This window comes from Salvelinus sp. IW2-2015, linkage group LG1, assembly GCF_002910315.2.
Source record: "Salvelinus sp. IW2-2015 linkage group LG1, ASM291031v2, whole genome shotgun sequence".
Lineage (NCBI taxonomy): Eukaryota > Metazoa > Chordata > Actinopteri > Salmoniformes > Salmonidae > Salvelinus > Salvelinus sp. IW2-2015.
In genome coordinates, this window is record NC_036838.1 from 24,498,384 (window position 1) to 24,512,555 (window position 14,172).

At 45.2% G+C, this 14,172-nt stretch overlaps 1 long non-coding RNA gene and 1 pseudogene across 1 annotated transcript; both read right to left on the reverse strand.

The window, feature by feature from the left end:
- Positions 1–1,296: 1,296 nt before the first annotated feature.
- Positions 1,297–6,932, reverse strand: LOC111962841 (zinc finger protein 76-like; annotated as a pseudogene).
- Positions 6,933–6,962: 30 nt separating this feature from the next.
- Positions 6,963–10,519, reverse strand: LOC139022532 (uncharacterized). Its single transcript, XR_011479796.1, has 3 exons — positions 10,405–10,519; positions 7,158–7,235; positions 6,963–6,974 (listed from the first exon to the last, which is right to left on the reverse strand). It is a non-coding gene; the product is annotated as an uncharacterized lncRNA (long non-coding RNA).
- Between the last annotated feature and the right edge of the window lie 3,653 nt (positions 10,520–14,172).

A 14,172-nucleotide genomic window follows, 5' to 3' on the forward strand; every position in this document is an offset into this window, starting at 1 on the left:
GGAGAGCCAGGTGGACCACAATAGAGAGGAAACACAGGTTGGCCAAAGCTCTCCACTTTCTGGCTCTGCTCTATATTTCTCCTAACCTCCTCTTACGTCTTTCTTTGTTCCTCTCATCTGTTGTTCTTTCTCAAATCTCTATAGTTACTCTGTTTCTCGCTTCACTTCCACTCCTTCGCCACTGCTCTCTCAACCTCCTCCGTCTCTTCCTTGCTGCAGCTGTTGGTCTCGATGAGGCGTGATGTCACAGCCGCCCAGCCAATCAGGTGCTGTTGTCAAGGGAGAACAGAGCGACTAAGCAGAGGAAAGAAAGAAGGGGTGGAGGAAGGGTTTCGTGTGTTCTGCCTGGTGGGAGCTGGTGTAGATAAAGGCCCTCCTTGTGAACAGCGATGAGAGCCAGATCACCATACCTCTGTGTGTTTAGTTTCCCCTGGACTTCTTTAATTAGACGTAAACACAGGTCCTTGACTGTGAGTCTTATCTGGAATAGGTGAAGCTACACCCACCGTACGCCACAACTACTACCACCATGAGTGTCGTGATAAAGAGGGGACTGGTTGGTACGTGGCTGGGCTGGAATGCACTGATCATGGGGGGGGGGGCTGGGGTGTTGCTTGGCCATCCCCTTTTGTGTGAGGCAGGCAGGATGCAGGGTGGGTGTGGCCGCAACATTGGCAACTCATAACAAATGAAAGGTGGAGACAGCTGGCGGTGGAATGCAAAGATCCAATGGAGACCTCATGTTTTGTCTTCTCTCTTTGTCTATTTTGATCCCAAAGTTGATTTTTCCAACCACTTTTTGTTGTCATGATTGGAGTTGTTTCATTACAACACTCTATTCAAAGACTCGTGTCTCTCGTTCCCTTTACCCATACCACTGAACAGGATCAGTAGGCTAGATTTACATACATTTAAGATGCAGTTTGTACTGCTTGTCTTGTGTTTAACATGTACACGATGCCTCAAACAAAATTTCACATTAGGGGAGACTCAAGTCAGTAAAGATAAAAGACAAGAATCTTATCTTTCTGAAAGGACAACTCCATAAAAATCTATTCGCAGAAAATTTATTTCCCAAAGAAAAGTGTAACATTTAGGAAAGAATTAGCAGCAATTAGCCCTTTCCTGTACTTTTTTCCTACAGTTTATGAAGTCAAGAAACTTTTCGATTCAGCAATTGTCTGAATCAAGGACTTCCTCCAAAACATGGTAATTGTTCAGGGTATTCTAGGTGCGAGTCTGACCCCTGGTGGTGAAAAGATAATGCCCATATAAATTGTCTGGTAGAACCACAAACACACACAAAAAAAAACTATTTATTGACGAATTTACACCTCAGCACAGGTCCAGATAAACAGTACAGCATTATATCATATTGGACTCTGTGATTTTGTTCATTTCTTCAACGATTTAGACAATGCAACTTTTAGCTCCTTAGACCGACAGCATCACTCAGAGCAGATTAAACAGATGGATTCTTTCACRGATGAAGAGTGTCCTCCAAACCAAAACTTCCACGTTTTAGAGCTTGATGAGTAGACACAGAAGTACACAGTACTGGCCCAGGAAAAATCATTGCAGTCAGTGTTGCAAAACCAAACCAAAACTTATTGTATTATGATTACAAAGATTGGGAGGTGAAATCTAAACTCCAGCTTCTCAGAAGAATGAGTATGCTACTGTATTGTGGTTAAACAAACAAAGATTGATCTGCTCATGCTCACATCTGAACATTCTAAAGCCAGTATCCATGACAACGGCTTCTCGAAGTCTCTCTGATTGGTTCTGAGTTCTGAGATAGGAGTTCTGCTCACTCTGTGTCTGTGGCAGGAGACAGGGCTCCAGGAGTGCTGTGGAGCTGGTTGGCGCTAAGGGGAGCAGGTACCGTGTCGTACCCAGGGAAAGATGCTCTGTTTGGGGGGGTAGGTGTGTCTCAGCAGCTCCCCTCATGTGTCCTCGTCCTGAACCAGCCCTCCCTGCTGGATGGCAGCTGTCGCCATGCTGATGGCCTCCTCCAATGTCTGCTGCTCCTCCAGCCACACACACACACACACACACACCACACTGTATAATGCTAAGAGTGCAACTTGACAAGTTCTTAACCTCTGTGTGCATGAACTGACCTGAAAAGCAATCGGTGTGCCGTTAGCCGTGGCCAGCAGCGCCACCTGCTGGTAGTGAGGGCCAGAGCCCTGCGAGCCGCCTGTCATAACACCCTCCGACGTCACTATGGCAACCTGGAGAGGAAAGACAAACCACCAGAAACATGATGATCCACTTTACAGCACAAACATTGACATGCAAGAGCAAATACTGCTTCATACATTTAGCCTAGTGTGGGCTAAGGAATACGTGCGTGTAACCTACCTGCTGCAGCTCCTTGCCCTCCCCTGTAACCATGGTAATGCGGCGGTGTCCCATGGCGGTCGTGTCCGTCTGCTGGGCCGGCAGGGCGATGGTTGTGCCGTCCCGCATTACCATGGTGATAGCCGTGCCAAGCGCCTGTAGGTCCTCTTCCGACAGACCCACCTGCCAGAAGAGAACCAACTGTTTTTATAATACACTCAAGTTCTGAGAAACAGAACAGCTTGGGACTGTGGTGACAGCATGTACTAGAACTGAGCACGCAGCTATCAAAAGAATGGGAATGGAAAATGTATGCCCTTTTCTTTCCATATCACACAAGTGGAATCACTAGATAGGAAAGTAGGACTACCTGAGAGCCAATGACGTCTGGGAATCCGACTCATCCTCTTTCTGCGCCGCCCCTTCCAGGAAGGAGGCCTGTGAATGGTCATTCATCGCTTTTGCAAAAGAGAAAACGGAGAGGCGGGTCATTAACGAATGAGGGGATTCGATTATCTGGCCCGGGTTACTCCGGTGAGAGGAGTTAGCACCGTGTTAAAAGTGATTGCATTTGTTTTGGAAGCGGGTAGCCTCCCGGTCATGAGCCAGGTGCCCCGTTCAAAGCCRGCGGCAAAGTCGGCTTAAAACAAACGTGACGTAGCCTAGGCTAGATGGAGCACGTGGAGTAATGAGTAGGATTCTGTGTTCTCACATAATAGATTGTATGTTTCTGGACGACGCACCATGCTGCCTTGTTGACAACATGACCGAGCGGCGCAGATTATTGTTCAATTTGAGAAGGGAGCTCCTCCCTCACCGCTTTTGTCCGTTCACGTCACGGGCCATGGACCGTTGCACCGCGGCTCAGGTTAACAGAGCTCCCTCAACGAATTGAATACTGTTAAGATCTTCAAGAGGAAATGAGTCCACAGCTGGTGTTTATTATGAGTGTGTGTGTCTCTACATACCTTCCCTGTCCCCTGTGGCCTCAAAGTCTGTGCGTGGTGCGTTTGTGCATGGCCAGTGTGGAGGGCTGTCTGTAGGTCTTGCCACAGTGGATGCAGGTTTAGGGTTTGCAGTGTGTGTGAACCACATGGTGCTTGTACAGGCTGGAGTACTCTGTAAATCGCTTCCCACAGCCAGGTACTGTACACAGGTAGGGCTTCTCTCCTAAAGGAGAGAGAGGGAGATAGAAAGAGGGAGGGAGCAGGGGAGAGAGAGAAAGAGGAGTACTTATTTAATGTGAAGTATCTAACTAAACAGTCATGTAAATCGCTCACCCGTGTGTATTCTCATGTAGTATGTGTGTATGTGTGTTTTATCTTGGGGTGCGTCCTACCCGTGTGTATTCTCATGTGGTTCTTGTAGTTGGTGGCACTGGTGAAGCTTCGTCCGCAGAAGGGTTCAGGGCACATGTAGGGGCGCTCTCCCGTGTGTGTTCTGATGTGGACCTTCCTGATGTTCGAGGTGGTGAAGGAACGACCACACCCCTCAAACGGACACTTAAATGGCTTCTCACCTGACAGAGAGAAAGACAAAATGTCAGGGGAAGAGATTGAGAGAAGGAAAGAAAGAGATATGGGGGAAGAGCACGTACAGCCCTTGAACGGGCACTTTAACAGTGTCCCATCGAACAAGAGGGAAGGAAACAAGGAGGGAAAGACAAAAAAGGAGAAAACGAGAGAGAGAAAGTGAAAGGTAGCGTTCTTGATACACACGGTAAACTGTTGAGCGTGAAAAACCCAGCAGCGCTGCAGTTCTTGACACACTCAAACCGGTGCGCCTGGCCTACTACCCTYTTCAAAGGCACTTAGWTATTTTGTTTTGCTCTGAATGGCACACATACACAATCCATGTCTCAAGGCAAAAAAAATKATTCTTTAACCGGTCTCCTCTCCTTCATCTATACTGACTGAAGTGGATATAACAGGTGACATCAATAAGAGATCATAGCTTTCACCTGGATTCACCTGGTCAGTCTATGTTACCGAAAGGGCAGGCATTCCTAATGTTTTCTACACACAGTGGAGAAGTACAGAGATATGAGGAGACTGGGGGAAAGAGAAAGTGACTGAAAAAGAGGGGGGAGAAAAACTGAGGAAAGAAGTGGTGGGGGAAAGATGCAGYGTGTGTGTGTGTCCTGCTACCTGTGTGTGTGCGGACGTGTTTCTGGAGGTCTCCGGAGGTTTTGAAGGCCTTGAAGCACATGTCTTCAGGACACTTGTATGGTTTCTCTCCAGTGTGTGTTCYCAGGTGACTCTTCAGCCCGTAACCTGTGGSGAACGCCTTTCCACACGTCAACACGTCACACCTGTATGGCCGGGCAGCTGTGTGAGCCCGCTCATGCACCTAACAAGAGGGGGCAACGTTAGTATAACATTTACATCTTGTCATGTGGTAACAAGTGTGTGGTGTTTGGTATCTTGAGGTGGCGACGCATGTGGAAAGGACTACAAACGATTARGGCTTATAAAGGGAAAGCCAGCTGTGTGGCAAACACTGATGCCCTTCTCCCAGACCAGCTAAAACACTTTMTCTGACTCAGAGGTAAACAATACCGATCCTCCTACYAGGGCCCCCGGTGCGCAAAGGGACTGTGAGCTCTCGATCTCTATGGCCAACGTGAGTAAGACTTTTAAGCGTGTGAATACTCGCAAGGCAGCCGGCTCAGACGGTATCCCAGGCGGCGTCCTCAGAGCATGCCACAGACCAGCGGGCTGGAGTGTTTACGGACATACTCAACCTCTTCCCGTCCCAGTCTGTAATCCCCACATGCTTCATGATGTCCGCCATTGTTCCGGTCTCCAAGCAAACAAAGGTAACTTGCCTAAATGACTATCGCRCTGTAGCACTGACTTCTGTCATCGTGAAGTGCTTTGAGAAGCTATTCAWGGACCACATCAGCTCCACCTTAACTGACACACTGGACCCACTACAATTTGCATACCACTCCAATAGATCCACGGACGACGCAATCGTCATTGCGCTGCACTCGGCTCTATCCCACCTGGACAAGAGGAATACCTATGTGAGAATGCTGTTCATTGACTACAGCTGAGCTTTCAACACCATAGTCCCCTTCAAGCTCATTAAGCTCAGGCCCGGGGTCTGAACACCTCCCTCTACAACTGGATCCTGGACTTCCTGACGGGCAGACCCCAACTGGTGAGGGAAGGCAACAACACCGCTGCCACGCTGACCCTCACACAGGGGCCCCCCAGGGATGTGTGCTCAGCCCCCTCCTGTACTCACTGTACACCCACGACGACACGAAAGTGGTGGGTCTGATTGCCGACGACGAGAGAGACTACAGGGAGGAGGTTAGAGCCATGGAAGAGTGGTGCCAGGACAACAGCCTCTTCCTCAACGTCAGCAAAACCAAGGAGTTGATTGTGGACTACAGTAAACAGGGGGGGAGCAAGTCCCCATCTGCATCAGCGGGGCTGCAGTAGAGAGGGTCAAAAGCTTCAGCGCCTCTTCAACCTCAGGCAACTGAAGAAATTTGGCATAGCCCCTCAGATCCTCAAGAAGTTATACAGCTGCACCATCTTGACCGGCTGCATCACCACCAAGCTCCCTGCCCTCCAGGGGAAGCACAGGAAGATCATCAAGGACTCCAGTCACATGAGTCACGGACTGTTTACTTAGTTACCATCTGGCAAACGGTATCGGAGCATCGGGTCTCGGACCAACAGGCRTCGAAACAGTTTCTAGCACCAGGCAATCAGACTGGTGAACAGCTAACCCTAGCTGTCTCCCTGAACAAATTTGCGCCCTAGATACTACACATCCAACCCTTACACACAAGCACATACATACCCATTTTATACCTGCAGTAAATTGTGTACGTGACAAAAAATTGTTTATTTGATTTGACTGTGGTGAAGGGTGTGTGTGATGTAATGTAGAGTAGTGGTTCCAGGGGTACTAGGACCACTCGGGGAAATTGGCCTATCTACAGGGGGTACTTGAGAAGACTCATGAYACCTACTGGTAAAATGCACGAGGGGGTACACTAACCGAAAAGGGTTGGGTGGAGGGTGTGTGTGTGGTACCATGAGGTGGTGTGGTGGTGTAGAGGCGTCCACAGCCCTCGTAGTCACAGCCGAAAGTCTTCTTAGATGTCTGCTGACCCTTAGGGGAACCCCTGTACGATGGGCTCTATATCCTGGAGTCCATTAGTACAGTTCATGGTCTCATCCACCTCCACCTTTGACACAGTCGTCTAGGGAGAAAATGGTCAAGGGGAGAGTTGGCGTTATAATGAATCAAAGTCCTACATTGTTTATGTCACCACAACAAGTACAACTGCTTAGTATGAGAGAGAGAGCAAGACAAAAAGAGACCGGGGAAGAAAAACAGAGCCTGCAAGAGAAATAACTGAGAAAGAGACAGAACGAATGCACACAAAACAGGGACATGTGAGATGAGTGATAGAACAGACTGAAAAAGAGAGACATTGGCATAGTTCTCCAGCGTGGTGATGGTGTCCGCGGTGTCGTCCGCAGCCAGCTCCTCCAGGCTGCAGAGGATTGTGCTGCCAAACTGCAAGCCCAAGGGGTGGTGGATGTACGCTGTGCTGCCATCGTCCAGCTGCACTGCCTCCACAGCACTGGGGTCATACCCGTCTGCAGGGGTTAGASGTTAGTGGATGTTTGAGATCCCTTTCCTTCCATCCTTTTGAGAAGTAATACTAACTGATGTGTGAGGGACTGGACCAAAGAAAACAAGGTGACAACAACTATTGCTTTCACCAAGCCTTTCCTGGAGTGGTGAATGCAGTATCTGGCCCAGGTTTGATGTTAATATACCATTGGGAGTGTGGTGGATGTATGTGGTGGTCCCGTCCTCGAGCTGAACTGCCTGGCCGTCCTCAAAGGCCAGGGGCTCTGGAGAGAGGACAGGAGAACAMCCAGCATCAGGAGCGACATGGTCTCACAGAACACAGACAAGGTTATTCACAAACCCTCCGGCAGAGATGTGGTTCTAGGGGTGTAGAATGACCTTTCTGCTGTACAGTGACCTGGTGGATATAGGCTATAGTACCACCCCAACAATCCTGTGTAATACTGCATTACATTGTTCATATTTATGTGGCCATTGTCCTAACATCTTGCTCTGTAACAAGGATAGATAACCTAGGTCAGCTGATGTGACATTATTGCACCGATGATGACCTAGGGGTTGTGTGTGGTGGCTTGATATATCAGAGTGACGGGTATTAACAAGCTGTGGCTGTCCTGGACCCTCAACCACTGAATATACCATATTCTATAATATTTGTATTATGTGAATGCACCTAGGTTAGGTTCAAGATGAGTCTATGGGGAGAGTAACCTGGAGATCCAAAGTTAAACTGCAGTGGATTCAACGTCGGGTAGAAATTAGTGTTTGGACCTCTACAAGCCAGAATGTTGAATAAAACTTAACTGGTAGTCCGTGTGGATAGTCCTTCTGCAGGTAGGAATGTGAAACAACATAACCACAGGAAAGTATAATTCCGTCAACTTTTCAAAGTACTGTTAGTGCCTTCAGATCTCTAGCACCTGAAGCACGAGCAGAACCATCTAAACACATGCACAACATGTACGCGTATATGTATCATGCATTCAGAAAGTATTCAGACGCCTTTTTCCACATTTTGTTACGTTACAGCCTTATGCTAAAATGGATTAAATTGTTTCCCCCCTCATCTACACACAGTACCCCATAATGACAAAGCAAAAACAGGTTTAGAAATTTTTGCACATGTATTAAAATGAAAAATTACATTCACTTAAGTATTCAGACCCTTTACTCAGTACTATGTTGAAACACCTTGGCAGCAATTACAACCTCGAGTCTTCTTGGGTATGACGTTACAAGCTTGGCACACCTGTATTTGGGGAGTTTCTCCCATTCTTCTCAGTAGATCCTCAAGCTCTGTCAGGTTGGATGGGGAGTGGTCGCTGCACAGCTATTTTCAGGTCTTTCCAGAAATGTTCGATCGGGTTCAAGTCCGGGACTTGTCCCGAAGCCACTCCTATATTGTCTTGGCTGTGTGCTTAGGGTTGTTGTCCTGTGGGAAGGTGACCCCCTTCACCCCAGTCTGAGGTCCTGAGCGCTCTAGAGCAGGTTTTCATCAAAAGATCTCTGTACTTTGCTCCGTTCATCTTTCACTCAATCCTGACTAGTCTCCCAGTCACTGCAAAATATCCCCACAGCATGATGCTGCCACCACGCTTCACTTTAGGGATGGTGCCAGGTTTCCTCCGGACGTGACGCTTGGCATTCAGGCCAAAGAGTTCAACCTTGGTTTCATCAAACCAGAGAATCTTGTTTCTCATGGTCAGAGTCCTTTAGGTGCCTTTTGGCAAACTTCAACCGGGCTGTCATGGGTCTTTTACTGAGGAGTGGCTTCCGTCTGGCCACTCTACCACAAAAGCCTGATTGGTGGAGTGCTGCAGAGATGGTTGTCGTTATTGAAGGTTCTCCCATCTCCACAGAGGAACTCTGGAGCTCCGTTTAAGTCACCATCGGGTTCTTGGTCACCTCCCTGACCAATGCCCTCCCCTAATTTCTCAGTTTGGTCAGGCAGTGTTCTTGGGGACCTTCAATGCTTCAGAAATGTTTTGGTACCCTTCCCCAGATCTGTGCCTRGATACAATTCCCTTGACCTCATGGCTTGTTTTCTTTTTGCTGACATGCACTGTCAACTGTGGGACCTTATAGACAGGTGTGTGCCTTTCCAAATCATGTCCAATCAAATGAATTTACCACAGGTGGACTCCAATCAAGTTTTAGAAACATCTCAAGGATGATCAATGGAAACAAGATGCACCTGAGCTCAATTTCGAGTCTCATAGAAAAGGGTCTGAATACTATAGAAATAAGGTAGTTCTGTTTTTATTTTTTTATACAATTGCAAAAGAAATTGAAAACTTGTTTTCGCTTTGTCATTATGAGGTATTGTGTGGAGATTGATGAGAAAAACAATTCATTTAATCCATTTTAGAATAAGGCTGTAACGTAACAAAATGTGGAWAAAGTCAAGAGGTCTAAGTTACTTTGAATGTACTGTATGATATACTTTATGTATTTATCTTATGCACTATAGGCACTAACAGTGCTTTGAAACGTTTATGTAAATATACTTTCCTGTGGATATATTGTCTCACATTCCTACCTTCCAAAGGACCTACCACACAGACAACTGGTAAAGTAAGTTAAAATAGATTATGTCCCGATACAAACGCTCATTTATGACCGACGTAGAATTCAATGAAATTCAACGTCGTGTTTCCAGGATATGGGGAAGGCAGGTTAATATTTTACTGTTAATGGACATAGCTATCTGCTTATGTTCAAGTTGACAAAAGGGTTTATGGCATAAGCAGTATGCCATCATTGGGTGCATTTCCAGGTTGTCACTATCGGTTTAGATGGGTTCTTTTGGTAAATGAGGGATATGTTTGCGAATGGCTGAATGAATTATTCTGCAGCAGAACTGGTCAGGCCACACAGCTACCTTTCATTTTAGTAAATTATGTGGAATAACATTTGTTGTACATTATAGTAGGTGTAACAATAMGCCTTGAAGTCTAAAATGTAGCTTGTCAAGAAGTGATGTGGACTCAAAATAGTCAATTTAAACTGGTTCACAAACTAGGGGTCGAGTGACAATTAAGTAGCTAGTTAACAAGTAAGCAAGCTAACGTCGTCATTACACTGAATGGCAAGTTTACCTAYCTAGCAACTGACAGGCTATCGATGCTATGGCTAGCTTCAAGAAGCACATTTTCTTCACCGTTGTCGTTACAACTAGTTAAAAATCACATAACACCAATGATATCAGCAATCGTTGAATTGCTAGCCCCCTAACCTTGACTACGTTTGCAATGTCTTTTGACATGTAGCTAACTACTAACTAAAGCGCGCGCGAAAGTCTAAATACAACCAGGTCTCATCATTGCAACACGTTTGAGCTCGAATCAGACATTTGTAACGCAACATGGTTACTCCCATCGGAAACACAGATAATCGATCCCTAACAAAGCGTTCTTTATCTTAATATTTCACCTCAAACTCAAAAGAAATCCAGAAATTCACAAGCCCTTCTTTATTTCCCTCTTCCTGTCCTCCATTTTTCTATCCCATCTCTTCCTCGGCTTGACAAGTTGCAACGCAAGCTGGGATACTCACCTCCAGCAGAACGCTAGGCACCAAATAAGCACCCGGGAACCTGAATGGTATGAAAACGAGTTGGGTCACAACACTGATCTATAGTCTGTTTTGTTATGGTGACTTGATAGGCTGTGGCGATTTTACCATGTACATCTTGGTGGGGCGCAGAAAAAAAGAAAAGTGGAATACATGCCAGCAATGCCACTACACAACACTAAACAATATACGAATTGCACTATAATGGTGACAAACGGTGCCCACAAACTGTTAGGGCCTACATAAAGCTGTCCCAACATCTTACCACTGCTACACCTGGCTATCAGCGGAGCGTTGTCTGGCAGCGAAACAGTTCATTCAGCCTCATTTACTGTCTTTAAAAAACATAGCTGATATGGCTGACTTGCTTAAACAACCTCTTTGGGATAGGCGTGCCGCTTAGCGCACCATCTCGACAACATCCGGTGAAATTGTGCCAAAAAATTGTGCCCCAAAAAATAAAAAAAWTAGTAATATTAAACATTCATGAAAATACAAGTGTCTTACATCGTTTAAAAGCTTAACGTCTTGTTAATCCAGCCGCTCTGTCAGATTTCAAAAAGGCTTTACGGCGAAAGCATACCATGCGATTATCTGAGGACAGCGCCCCGCATACAAAAGCATTACAAACATTTTCCAAACAAGCAGAGGTGTCACAAAAGTCAGAAATAGCGCTAAAATAAATCACTTACCTTTGATGATCTTCCTCCGTTTGCAATCCCAGGGGTCCCAGCTACATAACAAATGGTCCCTTTGTTCGATAAAGTCCTTCTTTATATCCCAAAAAAGTAAGTTTAGTTTGCGCATGATTCAGTAATCCACCGGTTTCCCTCATTCAAAATGCATACAAATGAATCTCAAAAGTGACCAATAAACTTTGTCCAAACAAGTCAAACAACGTTTCTAATCAAACCTCAGGTACCCTAATATGTAAATAAACAATAACATTTAAGATGGAGAATAGTATGTTTATTACTGGAGAAAAAATAAAGTGCGTGACATGCGCCACAATACTACAGTCAAAATGGGAGCCACAGAGAAAAACTACAAATTCTAGCTAATTTTTCAAAAAACAAGCCTGAAACTCTTTCTAAAGACTGTTGACATCTACTGGAAGCCCTAAGAACTGAAATCTGGGAGGTATTCCATTGATATTCCCAAAGAGCCATTTCAATGAGTGGTGAGCTCAACAACAAAAAATTCCGGATGGATTCTCCTCGGGTTTTCGCCTGCCATATCAGTTCTGTTATACTCACGGGCATTATTTTAACAGTTTTGGAAACTTTAGAGTGTTTTCTATCCAATACTACCAATTGTATGCATATCCTAGCTTCTGGACCTGAGTAAAAGGCAGTTTACTTTGGGAACCTCAGTCATCCAAACTTCCGAATACGGCACAAATGTGGTTTCTAATGACAACTATTACAAACTATTGCATAAGGGGACGACAAGTAGATAAGAGGCAATCCGTAATTTCGATTAAGACAATGAGCGAGCTAGGACAGACATAACATTAGTCAATATAACTATTTGTTTAGCACTTTTGAAATGTACAGCGACAGAATTCAGAACATGGGCGTTCGTACAGTGCTCTCCCTGTACACCAAGTTAGAACTGTAGGATAAATAAAAGGGGCATATAAGCAGACAATGAAAGCTCTTACAATATTCAATGATTACATTTCTCTAAAACAGGTTATAGGCTACAGTAGAACAGTCCGAACAGTAGGTGAAATTATGAGGGGTAAATAGACCAAATTATTGGGGTGAGGCACATGGGCTACTAACATCTTACTACACAATATACACCTAGTATTACTTTCTTAGCTACAGTATACATATCTCCCTTGCATGTTACAGCATTTATGACGCAGCATACAATACATTTCTGGACTCACATTGTTGTGCTCGGCTCATTTGAACAGGAAGGTGGCACGGCGGTCCTCCAAGTTAACAGAAGTTTTGTACGCGGCACAAATCATGCTTCATTGACAGCATGGCCAATGTTGAAGGTTTATCATTTTAAACTTGGAAAAGAGCCCCTTAATCCCAGATTTGGGACCACAGCCACTGTCACTGATTCCTTCCAAACCACTCATTGAATTTGCAATTTTCCAACTTGTGTAATGTTTGTCCACCGATGCGTTTTATCTATAATTTATCTTCATATGACAATGATTAAAAAGGATTTCCCAGTAGATTGTCGACTTGATTCATGACTGCTAGCTAAGATTTTTAAAGTATGACGTTGACATGATCAGTTCAATCAAAGCTACTGTAGATATAACGTGATTTGACATCATTTTATCTGTGGCAAATGACCTCTGAGCCTTCTTGGATGGGCACTTCTGTGGCAGCAGCTGAAGGGCTAGAACTTTCAATGTCTCCTCTTACATTTGTCAGTGACGTTAAGTCCCCATGAGTGACAGAAAACTGAGCCAATCACAGCGCAACGCTCCATATTTTCTGCTGGCTTGCCCAAACACCACAGAAAGCACTGAGCTTGGCTGAAACACCTGTATTTTGMAGCTGCCAAAAAAGGAACGATGTTTGTACGTGGCTTTATTAACTCAATGATATATATCGTTTGATATGTTACACATATTAATGCCAAAATAACATGCAAAACAGGCAAGCCCCCCCCACAAAAAAAACAACAGGTGGGGCTCTGCCCTGAATGACGGGTCGCCACTGGATAGGCTAGGAGTTGATACAGGGGTGGGAAGGACTGGTTCTCAWTTTTTTTTTAGGATCAGCTCAGTGACTTTCAACGTGGCACAATCATTGAATGCCACCTTTCCAACAAGTCAGTTTGTGAAATTTCTGCCCTGCTAGAGCTGCCCCGGTAAACTGTGCGTGCCCGACCTCACTAATGCTGTTGTGGCTGAATGGAAGCAAGTCCCTGCAGAAATGTCCCAACATGTAGTGGAAAGCCTTCCCAGAAGAGTGGAGGCTGTTATAGCAGCAAAAGGGGGGCCAACTCCATATTAATGTCCATGATTTTGGAATGAGATGTTTGACGAGCAGATGTCCACATACTTTTGGTCATGTAGTGCATTTCAAGGACGGGCAACTTCAGTCTTCGGGGGCTGGAGAGGTGTCTCACTTTTTCCCCATCCATAGCAAACACAGCATATGAAACAAATTACATTCTAAACTGAAGATCATGATTAGTTTCAGTTTCAAGTTTTATTAGTCGTATGTACGGGATACGCATGGTATACATCGTCCAATGAAATGCTTACTTGCAGGTAAGTAACGTCACGCCAGGCTAAGCCTACACGAAACACAGTCCTTATTTTAAGTGTTTCTAAAATCCCTTATGGGAAAAATGAATGGTAGAACAACTATTGGAKTCATTTCCCTGTTTGACCGCTAGGTTTTATGGGAATTATGACTCCACTGTGGAGCTCTATAGTGATTAATACTTTTTTGATTATTGGAGTCAGGTGTGTTAGCTGGGGCTGGGGCAAAAGTATGACACCAATCAGGCCCTCGAGGACTGGAGTTGACCATCAATTACATAATTAGATCCGTGTGTAAAAATAATCACATTTACTAATGGAAAATATGTAGCTATATAGGAAAAATCCCTGAATGATTTTAGTATGCATAGAAAAGCAAAGGC